The sequence below is a fragment of the Chionomys nivalis genome, chromosome 15, assembly GCF_950005125.1.
Source record: "Chionomys nivalis chromosome 15, mChiNiv1.1, whole genome shotgun sequence".
NCBI classification, from domain to species: Eukaryota; Metazoa; Chordata; class Mammalia; order Rodentia; family Cricetidae; genus Chionomys; species Chionomys nivalis.
Genome location: NC_080100.1, coordinates 69331504 through 69345015, shown reverse-complemented (window position 1 = coordinate 69345015; position 13512 = coordinate 69331504). Strand labels below are relative to the sequence as shown.

The window sequence follows — 13512 nt, the reverse complement described above, 5'->3', positions numbered from 1 at the left end:
CCAAAACCAACTTAGGGAGAAATGGGTTTATTTGTCTTACATATTCAAAGTCATAGTCCATTGAGGGAGGCCAAAACAGGAACTCAAGCAGAGCATGAAGCTGAAGACAGGAACTGAAGCAGAGTCCATGGAATACCACTAACTGAATTGTTCCTCGTTGCTTGTTCATTCTGTTTTCTTATAGAACCCAGGACTACCAGCCAGGAATGGTACCATCGACAATGAGCTCGGCCCTCTCCCATTAATAACTAACTTTAAAAATGCCCCATACGTTTGCCTATCTTATGGGGGCATTTTCTCAACTGAGGTTCCTGCCTTTCAAATGACTTTAGTTTGCATCAAGTTGACACAAAACTAACCACCAGATCTTCTAATTCCAATCAGTAGGCATAAACATTTATTTAAAAAAAAACAGATAATATTAATATAATGGGCACAACAATAAAAGTATAAGATTGATTTCCAATGCTTACTTGAATTCAGATACAAATTCTGCTTAGTTATGCACATAACATAAAGTGTAGGACTTTGTAAGATTATTCACTAGCCATAATCAGAATCAAATCAAATCTTGCTACTTCTCTGGGACTCTGGAACTTTATTTATAAATATGACTTTATACATTTACATAGAAAATATTGCATTAGAATTAGATATATTAAAATGTCTTAATATACCTTATGAATATACAAATACTGAGAATAAATGAAAGTTATGTGAATGATTTAGAGTAGTAGTTGTTGGAGAGATCTCCTGAGCACACTAAAAGATGATCAGCTCATGGTGATATTAGAAACAGACCCAATACTGGGTTCCCAGTATATCAAGATGAAAGGAATCTTGGCTGCAGACTTTGTGAAGAGTTATTGGCATAAAGCTGGGAAATACAAAGAATACACTATCCACAGCACATATTAAGCAACACCACCCCAACATCCCTACCCTGGGCAACAGCAATGAACTTTTTCTCTAGATGTAACCAAGACTTTAAAAACACACAATGAGAAAGAGGAAAGCCACAGCTATGACATCAAACATTCAGAAATCAAATCACTCTCTCCATGTGGCAAAGCGTTCCAAGCTAAGCAGCCACACACATAAGACCTAAATGATGACAGCCAGAGTGTTTTATGAATATCTGGTGAAACAAGTCTACAACACAAAGAGACAAACTCATGGAAACAATCTTCCCTGAAACTCTTCTGAGTTTGTTTCAAATGCCATCTGGAAAGGACACACTGTTAGTGAAAGTCAACAGTTGCAAACACTGGAGAAATCATCTTCAAGGGCTGGATACAACAAGGTAATCTGAAGCAGACTTGAAATGTTTTAAAGTTCAGAGACAAAGGAATGAAACTGTCATATCATTCATAGATAAAAGCATGAATTATGAATAACTGAACAGGGACATAAGGGAGTGGATGAGGCAGTTGCAGACATTTATCTAACTGCAGCAGAGGAAAAGAGATGGAGAATATTAAAGAGAAGTCACAGTTGTGAACAGTTTAAATTATGGTCATGAGTTTTAGTTCCTTGTTGTAGGCCTAGACATCTTTGAAATTGTGTCTTATAAAAAGTACACCTCAAAAAAATGATGTTATGTGACTAATGATGGCTAGTCTTTGAAGCTGACTTATAAAAAATAATTTCATTTGCCCTGTTCATATGTACAGCAAAGAAAAAGGACATATAACTGGAAAATGGACTAATAATTCTATTTTTGAAACTTTCTCTGGCTACACTTTTAATAAGACTGACCAAAAGCAGTGCCTGTTGGTAGAACATAGAGGTTTCTTTAATAGACTGTTAGACTTCTGAACTCTGACAGGCATCACTCACACAACAATTTATTTCATTTTTGTTTTATTTTTTAAAAACAGGGTCACTATAGCTCGAGTTGTTCTGGAACTCATTATGTAGATCAGTCCAGCCTTGAACTCACAGTAATCTTCCTGCCTCTGCCTCCCAAGCACTTGGACTAAAGGCTTACACCACCACACGGAGGCTCAAAGTTATATTTTTAATTGCTATTATTTTACGAGTATAGCAGGAACTGGAGAGATCACTCACTGACTAAGAGTATGTACTGTTCTCTCGGAGAGGACCAAGTTCAGGTATAATCTCAGATATGGCAGCATAGAGATATCTGTAAATTCATCTGTCATTCAATGCCAATGGTCTCTATGGACACCTATACTCAAATTCACCTGTCCATATATAAATATACATACAATTTAAAAGAAATTCAAATCTTAAAGAGTATTCAAAGGGACTAGTAATGAAACATATAACTACTATCAACTCTAAATATTAAACACTTTGGAATGAATGTCTGTGAACCATTTGTGTGGAAAGAGACAAGAAAATAATTTTCTAAATATGTAAAACTGTATGGGTTTCTTCCCCTCTAACTAAAGGCAGCATCCTCCAGACTCTGAATGCCAAATATGAGATCAGGAACTAAACTGAAAGAATTGCATCATTAGAGATTGAAAAAGGATGGGATTCTAGATGCCCATAAGCTTGCCTCTCCTTTTTTTATACGTTGGCATTCTTGTCAAGAAAAATAAAGACACAAACACATGCCAACCAAGATGAACAGCTGGAGAAAACACTCTCACAGCTGGTTTAAGCTGCTGCTATGAGGGTTCCAGTTCAGCTGTGGAAAGCACCAGGACAAAGTAAAAATCACTGGCACACATGACAATGAATGGAAACCCAGTCCACAACCAGGGGAGATTAATCAACGGAATCTCAAAGGAGGGTTTTACAATCAGCCAGATTAGTTTTATTCTAATACGACAGTCTCTGGATACTGTTGCATTGATGAAGAAACTTGTTTTGGTGTTAGAAAGAAATATAAAATGGCATTCATTATAATACTCTATAAGATGCAAATACTTTTTGAAACTTAACATGTTTATTATTTGACAAAAGTTTAAGAGTATATTGTATAAAAATAGAAGTAAGAAACGGATATTAATGTAAGAGCATCCCAGGGTTCTATTCATATTAAAATAAAACTAATATATGTTTGCAACCCATTTAAAGAGATACTGATTGAGTGAGTGCTTGTGGAAGACACTATGGTAGATGATGTGGCAGTTCAAAGATGAGGTTGTGCCTTTGGCAGGCTCACAGGATAGGAAACCTGAAATTCTGAAAACTAAGGTTATTGCAACCAAACGAGACTAGATTATGCAATAACCTTTCATGCATTAAGACTCAATGCTTAGAAAGTTTTTTGTAGATAGCTGTTGAATATATCAGAGGAAATAATAAATGGGGGGTGATATTACTTTCCTAATATTTAAGATGGATTCAATAAATGTATTTTATATCTACATCATCACTGTCATATCAATACTCAGTGTAGTTCAGAACATAGTATTTTTCAGAAAATGTGTCCATGAGTATTAATATTGTTTCAATACAAACTATGCTAACTTATTTTCATGGGCCTATTGCAGTCACTTTGAAGTAACGTATTACTGTTTAGTGTAGACAATATAGAGCACTACTATGTATGAACTAAACAATGCCTCTTTGCTACTAACATGAATATAGTTGGTATCCGAATACCTAATGTTCAAATGCATAGACATACTCAGAAGCCATAAAGTTCTGGATGTTGTAAATTATCCTTAAAATATCAAGGTAACAGAATAACTTGGAACTGTCACACAAAGTTCCAAAAGTTGTCTGTTGAAAAGCAATGGGTAACTGATGTGCTTTTCTGCAAGTCATTCACGGAGGAACATATAATTGTTTATGAAGAACAACTGTGCTTTCCCAGAAGTCCTATTATTAATACAGCATACTGAAAAAAAAGTATGCTCTCAGTCCAAACATAAGGATGCTAATATATTTATTTCAGATTCACATCATCTCCAAAATGAGGAAACTGTAATATTTTTTAATAGGGAGAAGATGCAAAGACATTTGTGTGCACAAGAATACAAGCCTAGATTCATCAGACAGCTGATATTTGTGGAAAGGAAGTACTTCTACCTAAGAATATGTAATGACTTAAAGATATAGCCATTGTTACAAATCATCAATAGGAAAACTAATACCTCACCAAATTTTAAGAAACTAGTTCAAACTAATTACACCATTTTTGTTGTTTTTCTGTTTGGTTTCATTCTTCTAAATTATTGTTTTACATTTTCATTGTGGGGGAGATGTATTCTTATCCAATCCTTCCAGATACTAGAGGAACTGTCTCTAGTCTAACTGAAGTTACTTGAAGGATAATTATATGTAATCATGCACTGGGAATCCTCTCTCAAAACAACAGAACTGCAACAAAGACAGCATTCATTTCAGAATGACTGCTTCATAAACACCATCTCACAGTGTGTAAAGCACAAGTTTGTAACAGACAAGAAGTTATTAAAATGTGTGCGCGCGGACACACACACACACTCGCACGCTTTCCTTCTTTACTCTTTCACTCCAATGGCCGTCTCCTCTACTTCTCCGTTAGTCTCCAATGTGAGTTTTCTAGTTTGACATGAAATTGCTAACCTTTGCCAGTTCATTTCAGCCCTTTAAGCGTCTTAGAGTCAAGTGTAACCCCTTACCACATCCCCATGAAACTTAATACTCCTTCCAGATATTGAAAATTAAATTCATTCCCACAAGCAAAATATTAGCTCTTGGTAAGAGAACACACATTCTGTCTTTGAGCAGTACATGCCGCTCCTTGTTGAGCCGCTCTACACTGGAGAAATTCCCTCTAGAAAAAAAAAATGACATGCAGGAAGCTTCCAGAGTTTCTGAATAAAGCATCCGTGTCTCACTGACTGAGTGGTGGGTTCTTAAAGACTCCTGGCTCCCAGTTCTACTGAATGTGGGAAGCTGCATAAACTCTCTCTTGTTTTCTCAAGGTGCATGCACAATGGGAATAATGAACTTGCTTCTTAGAGAGTAAACAAGTGGACAATGTGGAGCCCTAGTACTTCGGAAGACATTCTGAAATCTCTGGGAAGACTCTGTGTTCTTGATAGATGTGAAACTTTCATCAGTGACTTTATCCTTCCACAGTCTTGGTTTATGTTCAGGGAAACAGAGCTCAAACGTGTTACAACACTTGCCCCACCACACCCAGTATGTGTCAGGTACACTGAAAGGTCACACACAGTGAGCTCATTCTCTGAAACAGATAGACTGGGGGCCCTGGGGCTGGGGCTGGGCACAGGCCTCCAGGGTCGGGTGGGGGGGGCATCTGATGCTGGAGACCAAAGAGTGTCAAGCCAAATCATTAGGTAGCTGCTGCTGTTACTCTTTCAACATGAGGTCCAGGGGGCACAAACCCCTATTTTGTAATCCTTCTTGTCCTGTCAGCAGATAACTTCCCAGCTATAGGGCCAGCAAGAGTGTTCCAGACAGGAAGGGTGGAGAACAAAGTCCTTCAGAGTTAGAGCCTATCTGGGGAGAAATGCTAGCTTCAGTCATGACAACAGAAAGAGACCGAATCCCCGGCCAAGAGTCAGAGGCAGGATCCTGGCACAGACAGGTTTAGAGCTCGCGAAAGGCAGAGGCGGTTTTGGAGCAAAGCGACCCAAATCAGTACTCACTCAGAGCGTGATGCCGGGCCGGAGACCTCAGCTTGGTTTAGGGGATGACTGCATTCCGGTAGAAACTCAACCTCCGCCTTTCAGTTCCGAGTGTAAACTGAACCCTCAGAGTGACTCACAGGGCTGGGCGGGGCCTGCCGGTGCTCTCGCCCTCCTCCTCAGGACTCCTGCACTGAACCTGTTCCGCCTGGGCTGAGGTCCCTTGGTGCTCTCTAGTGGTGGCGCTTGGCATCCCCAGGCTAGGTAACTAAGCCCACAATGTGTGATGCAGGCCACATGTCCTATGTGCCCTAAGTACTGTAAGCGGCAGAGGATGGCAGGTCTTCTTTTTGATGTCACTTTTAGACTAACAAAATGAGCAGCAATGGTTGACATCCTTCTTAGCACACTCCCTAAATAGCCATTTGAAGTCATGAAGTTAATGAAAGGTAGCAATGGTAATACCGATTCCAAACACCTGTAAAACTACAGATTGATGGTGTACTGAACTAAACAGAAAATTCTCAACAGAAGAATTTCAAATGGCCAAAAGATACTTAAGGACATGTTCTTCTTCTTTAGCTATCAGGGAAATGCAAATCAAAACAACTTTGAGATACCATCTTACACTGGTCAGAATGGCTAAGATCAAAAACACTAATGATAGCCTTTGCTGGAGCAAGTGGAACACTCGTCCGTTGCTGGTGGGAATGCAAACTTGTGCAACCACTTTGGAAATCAGTGTGGTGGTTTCTCAGAAAACTGGGAATCAACCTACCTCAGGATCCAGCAATTCCACTCTTGGGAATATACCCAAAAGATGCTCAATCATAGTACAAGAGCATTTGTTCAACTATGTTCATAGCAGCATTATTTGTAATAGCCAGAACCTGGAAACAACCTAGATGCCCCTCAACTGAAGAATGGATAAAGAAAGTGTGGCACATCTACACATTAGAGTACTACTCAGCAGTAAAACAATGACATCTTAAATTTTGCATGCAAATGGACGGAATTAGAAAACATTATCCTGAGTGAGGTAACCCAGACCCAAAACAACGAATATGGTATGTACTCAGTCATAAGTGGATACTAGTTATAAACAAAGGGCAATGAGCCTTTAGCTCAGGATCCTAGAGAAACTAAGTAATAAGGTGAACCCAAAGAAAAACATGTATAGACCCACCTGGAAATTAGAATTAGACAAAAATTTGGGAGTTGGGGGCAGGGAGTAGAAGGAAGTGGAGAAGGGGGGTTGAGGAGAACTTGAGGGAATGGGATAGTCGAGATGAAGGAAGGACAGATATGAGAACAAGGGAAGAGATATCTTGATTAAGGGAGCCATTATAGAGTTAGCAAGAAACCTGATTAGAGCCCAAAATGCCCAAGAACTCACAGGGATGACCCCAGCTAAAACCCCAAGCAATAGAGGAGAGGGTGTCTGAACTGACGTTACCCTGTAGTCCGACTGATGATTATCTTAAATATCACCATAGAGCCTTCGTCCAATGACAGATGGGAACAGAAGCAATGACCCACATTGGAGCACTGGACTGAGCTCCAAGATCCATTTGAAGAGTGGAAGGAGTGAGAGTATGAGCAAGGAATTCAAGACCATGAGGGGGTCATCCACTGACCACTGAGACAGTTTGCTTGAGCTAATGGGAGCTCACCAACTCCAACTGGACTAGGAGTGAATGAGCATGGGAACAACCAAGACCCTCTGAAGGGGGTTGACAGCTGGGGCAGACTGAGGGGCCACTGATAGTGACACTGGGATGTGTCTCTACTGCATATATTGGCGTCATGAGATCCTATTCTCTTTGGATGTAAACCTTGCTCAACCTAGATGTAGTAGGGAGGTCTTTGGACTTTCCACAGGGCGGGGTGCATGGCACTCCCTTAGGGCTGGAGATGTGGGGGAGGGTCTGTGGAGAGAGAGGGAGGGGACTGAAAGGAGGGGAGGGAGTAAGAATTTGGATTGGTATTTTTTTAAGTAACAATAAAAAAAGAAAGAAAAAATTTAAAAAGAACAGTCTAACAGAATCTGAATTGTACTAAATCATTGACTATTATACAATTTCACATTTGAAAACATCAAAAAATGTTTTGAAACCAGTGAATAAAATATGTGAATTCATAAATGGATACTGCTATTCTAGGAAGATAAATAAATTAGTTAATTAAGGCACAACTCTTTGAGAAGAAAACCAAGTTAAAAAGTGACTGATGCAGTTAGTTACCATATTTTAAAAGTCACATGGCAATCTAAGTTTTTCTAAAGTCACAAACTTACTAGGATAACCGCCCTTGTCCTTGGCTTGGAATTGGAGTGAGGGGAATCATGGTGACAGGTGTTTGAGGAGTGGAGACCTCAGTCCCAGCTGAGATGCCAACACAGAGGTGATAACTAAGGATCACTGGGGAGCGAAGCTCTCCCTTTCCCTGTTATGTTCTTCTCCACATCCCACTGCCAGTCGGGGCAGGTGCCACTCTGCCTTCCCACTCAGGGAGGTCAGCACAATGGACTTGTTTTCAGTTTTCTTTTACTTCTATCAAATAGAGCCTGTGAAGTAAGACAATGTCCAGCTGTGATATTTTATAGTCCCCCAAAATATCTTGTTAGAATTCATCTTAATGAAAATATAACTTAAATTTCACTTCTTGTTGATTGTGAGAATTGTTCTTTCCTTGGGAGAAGTAGGGTATTTCAGTTCTCCTAGTTTTTACTGAATGATATTCCTCCTGACTTGGTTGGACATACTCCAGTCCTGGCTCCTAGCTTCCAGCATTAGGCAGCTGTGACTTCAATGAAAAGTGGGTGGAGGGGAAGGTTTCTGGGCCCAGGATGAGTCAGAAGAGTAACCACAGGGCTAGAAGGAAACTGTCCAGTGAAGTTAGCCAGGGAGAAAGGGGCTCCCAGGCTTGGAAAGGAGCAAAGACATTCTTCCTGCCTCTGTGGCCAACCATTGCTGTGCTTGTCATGTTCTTTGAGGGTTGTCCTCTGTCTGCTTATGGTTTTCAGATCATATGGTGTTTTCATCACCTGGCTGTGCCTAGTCAACACTTAAAATACTACATCTTGTTCCACACTGGGAATTGATTCTTTGGCTTCAAAGCTGAACATGTTCATTTTGGCCAAATTCTCCATTGATACACAGGTAATCTAAAGACAGAGTAGTTAAACAGCTGGGAGCTTGTGAGAAAAGCAGAGTATCAGCCTCACCCCAGACTTCCTTAATCAGAAATCTCATTTTAATAACTTCCAAAGATTCAATTGTATATAAAAATAACATGAAGGTTACCAGCAGGAATGTATTGACAAATGTTAGTCACTTGTACGTTACTTAGAAAATATTTTAAAATGTGCTGCAATTATTTTATGATTACTAATTTTAGAATGAATTTTCCTTTAAATTCAAGAACTTATCCTTGCCTTAAGCAACAATATTGATATGATTATGAGGTTAAAGTGCCACTTCATAGTACATTGCAGTATATGTATGACCCACATGATTCAGAGTACCCAGGGGATTCTAATTTTGAACATCAGAATTAGTCCAGCTCCTGGCGCTGACTAAGGAGAAGGAAGAAAAGCAAGAGCTTTGGATGTCTGTAGTACCAAAGTTAAGATGTGCGAAGCATTTCCCTGAAGGCTGCTTTGCTTTTGTTGATCTTTTCCCATCCAGACTGGAAAAAAAAAAATGGTGCGTGTGGTTTCTTCTGTTTATACGCAGGTTGTTGCCGAGGAACAAACCATCAGTGACCTAACTGAACTTTCTGTTCAATTAGAGAGTTCTCCTGTGTCTTTCGATCTTTAGTGAAGACTTGCCACTTGACAGCTGATGGCACATTAAAAATCTTTAGTATATTGCTAATTTTTCATTTCAATAGTGTGTGTCTCCCCAAACTAGAATGTAGAAAAGTTATGTCCATAGTCTCTTGTAGAAAGATTGAGTCTTGTTAGTTACATTGGCTCGTCAAATGTTCTATACTTGGAAAATTCAGAATGAGAGCTGCGGTTTGCTTTTCTTCCGGGACACCTGAGTTCAGTTTCTAGTTCCCACACCAGGCAATTTACCATTGCCTAAAATAGCAGGCCCGGGAATTCAACACGTTCTTCTGGTCTCTGAGAGCACCTACTCATGTGGCATATAACCATACACATACACATTCACAAAAATAAAAATAAATTCTTTTGTTGTTACTAAGAAGAGCTTGGAGGTGAACAATGTGAAGAGGCATCTAACCATAAGAACAGCAATTCTACAGAACGGGCTTGACAGCAACAGGCTCTGCTACCAGTCCTAATGGAGCTAAATGCTGGGCCGTGGTTGTAGCAGGATTTAGACAGAAAAGATCTATGTGATGCTGTACAGTAATACAGGAGCAAAGTTTGAGTCTCCTTCTGCTGGATTTTTATGAGTTGTCTATGAACTATTTACTGTCCCTGAAGAAATTCCTTTCTATCCTAAACTAGTAGTCAGGGTGTGTTCTAATCAGACATAACTCTGAATACTATATCCTGATAGCATACTCTTCTACTGAGACAACCATACAAGCTATTTTGATGATCAAAATAGTTGTCAGGACTCTTGCAGTTATAAAACCAAATGACAAATTATGATTCACAATTATTGTCATATTGACTTTAGTCAGAGACTATATAAAGTTGACAATTTCATCAGTGTTCATTATTTATTAAAAACTGAATTTTAGGTGCTTAACACTTTTCAGTCACTATTTTGAGTTAGATATATCTAAATTATGTCATAATTTTAGATCTTTTAAGCCTATAATTACATGGCAGACAGGATATTGCTTATGAAGATAATCATTAACTTTGTTAGGACAAATTCTGTTTAGGAATAGGCAGAAACATTCTATAAACACATCACTAGCATAAAATCAAAAACACATTTATTTCTGATTTAATAGTTATCAACAAGTATAAAATTATTAGTTATTTTAACTGTCATGATGAATGTGTCCATAATCAAGAAAACTAGGATTAAACTTGACAGCCTGCTGTATCTGCCATTTGGTATGACTTCTCTGTTTCAGGATAATATTTGCTTTCTTATATGTATTATGGCAATTCTGCAGTAAAAGGCTTCACTTATTCCACACTAATAACCCCTGCTTTTTTTATTGTTCCCTGAGATGCTATTACTGAGTTACAGCCCTTTCAACATGGTATGGAAGGAAGCAGGCAAATGCCTATGTGGTAGTTTGAATGGTGTCTTCCCTAGGCTGCAGTACTTGACACTTAGTCACCAGTTGCTTTACTGTTTACAAAGGTTTGGATGGTGCAGCCTTGCTGGAGGAACTGCTGCCCTCATGGCAGACGTTCAAAGTTTAAAGCCTCACACCAGGTCTAGCTCACTCTTTTTGCTTAGTGCTTGATGTTGAGATGTGTTCTCTCAGCTTCCTGCTACATGTTCCCACCTCGTTACCATTCCTCTTAGCCCTCCGCAACTGCCAGTCCAAATAAATTCTCCGTTCTGTGAGTTCCTTAGTCATCCTATTTGATCACAATAGAAAGGTAACTAATGCAGCCTAAAGTCTCCTAAGAACTAAGAAGGCAAAAGAGTTACAATTAAACCCTACAAAATCTAGTCTTCAAGAAACTAGTGAAAGAAAGTGACTCAGAAAGGCACCAAGGAAGAGCAAGGTGAAACCTGAGATTAAAGGATAAAGGGCAGTTATAAAAGCCGAGGAAAGATCTTTCAAGCTTTCCTTTAACAAAAAAGATGTGGTCAAAATGCTTCCAGTTTTCACCTATGCCATGTCCCTCTATTTCTAAAAAGAGAACAGGTTTACTGATCACCTAACCTCAGAAAGGTGAGATGGTAGCTTTCTGTGTGAAAAAAATGATAGAAAAGGTCTCTCACGTCACATATCTATGCTAGAAAAAAACTAGGGATTGTTTTCCAATCCTTAGTACTGAACATCCAGTAATTCTGGAACCTTCAAATGACTTCACTAAGTACCACTGTGCACATGGATTTCCTCATAAATTACATCACATTTTAAAGGCATAAATTAGATGTAAGGCATTAAATATAGGCCCCAATAACATAAAATTAAGAGTTGGAAAATCTTCTTCAGTACCTTAACAACAAATAATGAGGATTGACCAGAGGAACCATGGTGAGCAGGTTTCACAGGAGTTGGCAGCTGTCCAGCCCAGGGTGCCATGCTTCAATACATTCTATCTCATTTTCAGCTTCACAGCAGCCATTACAACAAAGATCATATTCACCTGCTGCTGAGCTCAGTCATTTAAATAAGAAAATACATGGTAAAGGGGCTGGAGAGATGGCTCAGAGGTTAAGAGCATTGCCTGCTCTTTCAAAGGTCCTGAGTTCAATTCCCAGCAACCACATGATGGCTCACAACCATCTGTAAGGGGGTCTGGTGCCCTCTGCTGGCCTGCAGGCATATACACAGACAGAATATTGCATACATATTAAATAAATAAATAAATAAATAAATGAATGAATGAATAAATAAATAAATGAAAATGCATGGCAAAGAGGAAACCCAAACTTCACACTGCTACTCCACGGAAGCAGTACCTCTTGAGCGAGTGTCAGTGTCATGGATCCCCAGCATCAGCAAAGGTTAAAATAGTGCAGCTCTAAAACAGTAAACTCTGATATTTAAGAGTCATCGTCTTACAATGCTTTAGTAATTTTTACTGGGCAGTAGAAGAGAGATTTGAAAAGGTCTATAAGATAAACTCAAGACCTTAAATTTCAGTGGTACTGGCGCTAACTTGATTTTACAGGCTCAACATTAGTTTTTTACTGACTGTTGGATTGAGTACCTTGATGATTTTAGACACACTAAAACATCAACCATTCATCAAAAATGGCATAAATTTAAAAATCACCAGACTTCATAGGATAATCATTAGCTTTAAAGAAAAGGTGTTTAAATAAAATATTGTGTAAAGAACTCTGAAATAGCATAAGGTTTCAGATAATCTTGTACATAACTGACCACAGCACAGAGTAGAAATAGGATCAACAGAAAATTTTCTTTTATTTTTTGACTTGAAAAGTGATGCTGCAGTGATTCTGTAATAAGTTGCAAAGCTTAGAGGTTTTAATATTACAATAAAATACTCAGATTTCATGGAACCTCTCATTGTGAAGGGCCATTCAGGAAACCTAGGTCAATCCAAACTCTATCTTATTCATGAGGGGAGCACATCAAGTTTACCTAACCTCTCCGAACTATTGTTTCCTAAGGAATAGAAAAATAAATAATATAAAATTCTGAGGGAGTTTACACAACGCTTAGCAGAGAGCCTGATGTGATAAATGACTATGAGAGATATTTGATTTATTTTCTGAAGAAGTAGAACAGAACAATAGTTTGCTCACAGTATATGAAAAAGCCTAAGACTATTTACAGATATTTATTATAATAATACCTATTGAACACATTATATGTCGCAATACTTATACCATAAATGGTTTTACTAGATTTTAAATCATTCAAACTATGTGAAGTAGCTCCATCCAGGATGGGAGAGATGGTCGAGTAGGGAAGAGCACCTGCTCTTCAAGAGGACCTGGATTCATTTTCCACGCATGTCAGCATGCGTGTCAGTTACAAGAACTACTTGTAACTCCAGATCCAGGGCTTCCAACACCTCTTGGCTCAGAGAGCACCTGCACCTGCTTGGTGCACAAAAGCTCACATAGGAACTAACACACAAATAATATATAATTTTTAAAAGCTACATTCTTTCTTCTCACACTTTAGAAATCATATATCTAATAATTTTATGTATGTAATGCTCTTTCAGTCAGATATCAAAGCAAGCAAGCACCTATGTGGCTGAGTGATAAATGCCTCCTGTGGGCAATGGTACGTGATCACTGGCACACCAATTGGTAATGATGTTTACAGAGTTTTAGCAAGTGTAGCCTTGCCA

At 38.8% G+C, this 13512-nt stretch overlaps 1 protein-coding gene across 5 annotated transcripts in view; it reads right to left on the bottom strand.

The window, feature by feature from the left end:
* Positions 1-13512, bottom strand: part of Cast (calpastatin) — a 113593-nt gene that overhangs the window by 75092 nt on the left and 24989 nt on the right. The window contains exon 1 of one of the 5 annotated variants that reach the window (XM_057789645.1): positions 5583-5636. The exons of 3 other annotated variants lie outside the window; for them this stretch is intronic. The gene's annotated coding sequence lies outside the window, so the exon portion shown is untranslated. Of the gene's footprint in view, positions 1-5582; positions 5637-13512 lie in introns of those variants that run through there. One more of the 5 variants, XM_057789644.1, reaches the window with a different exon arrangement.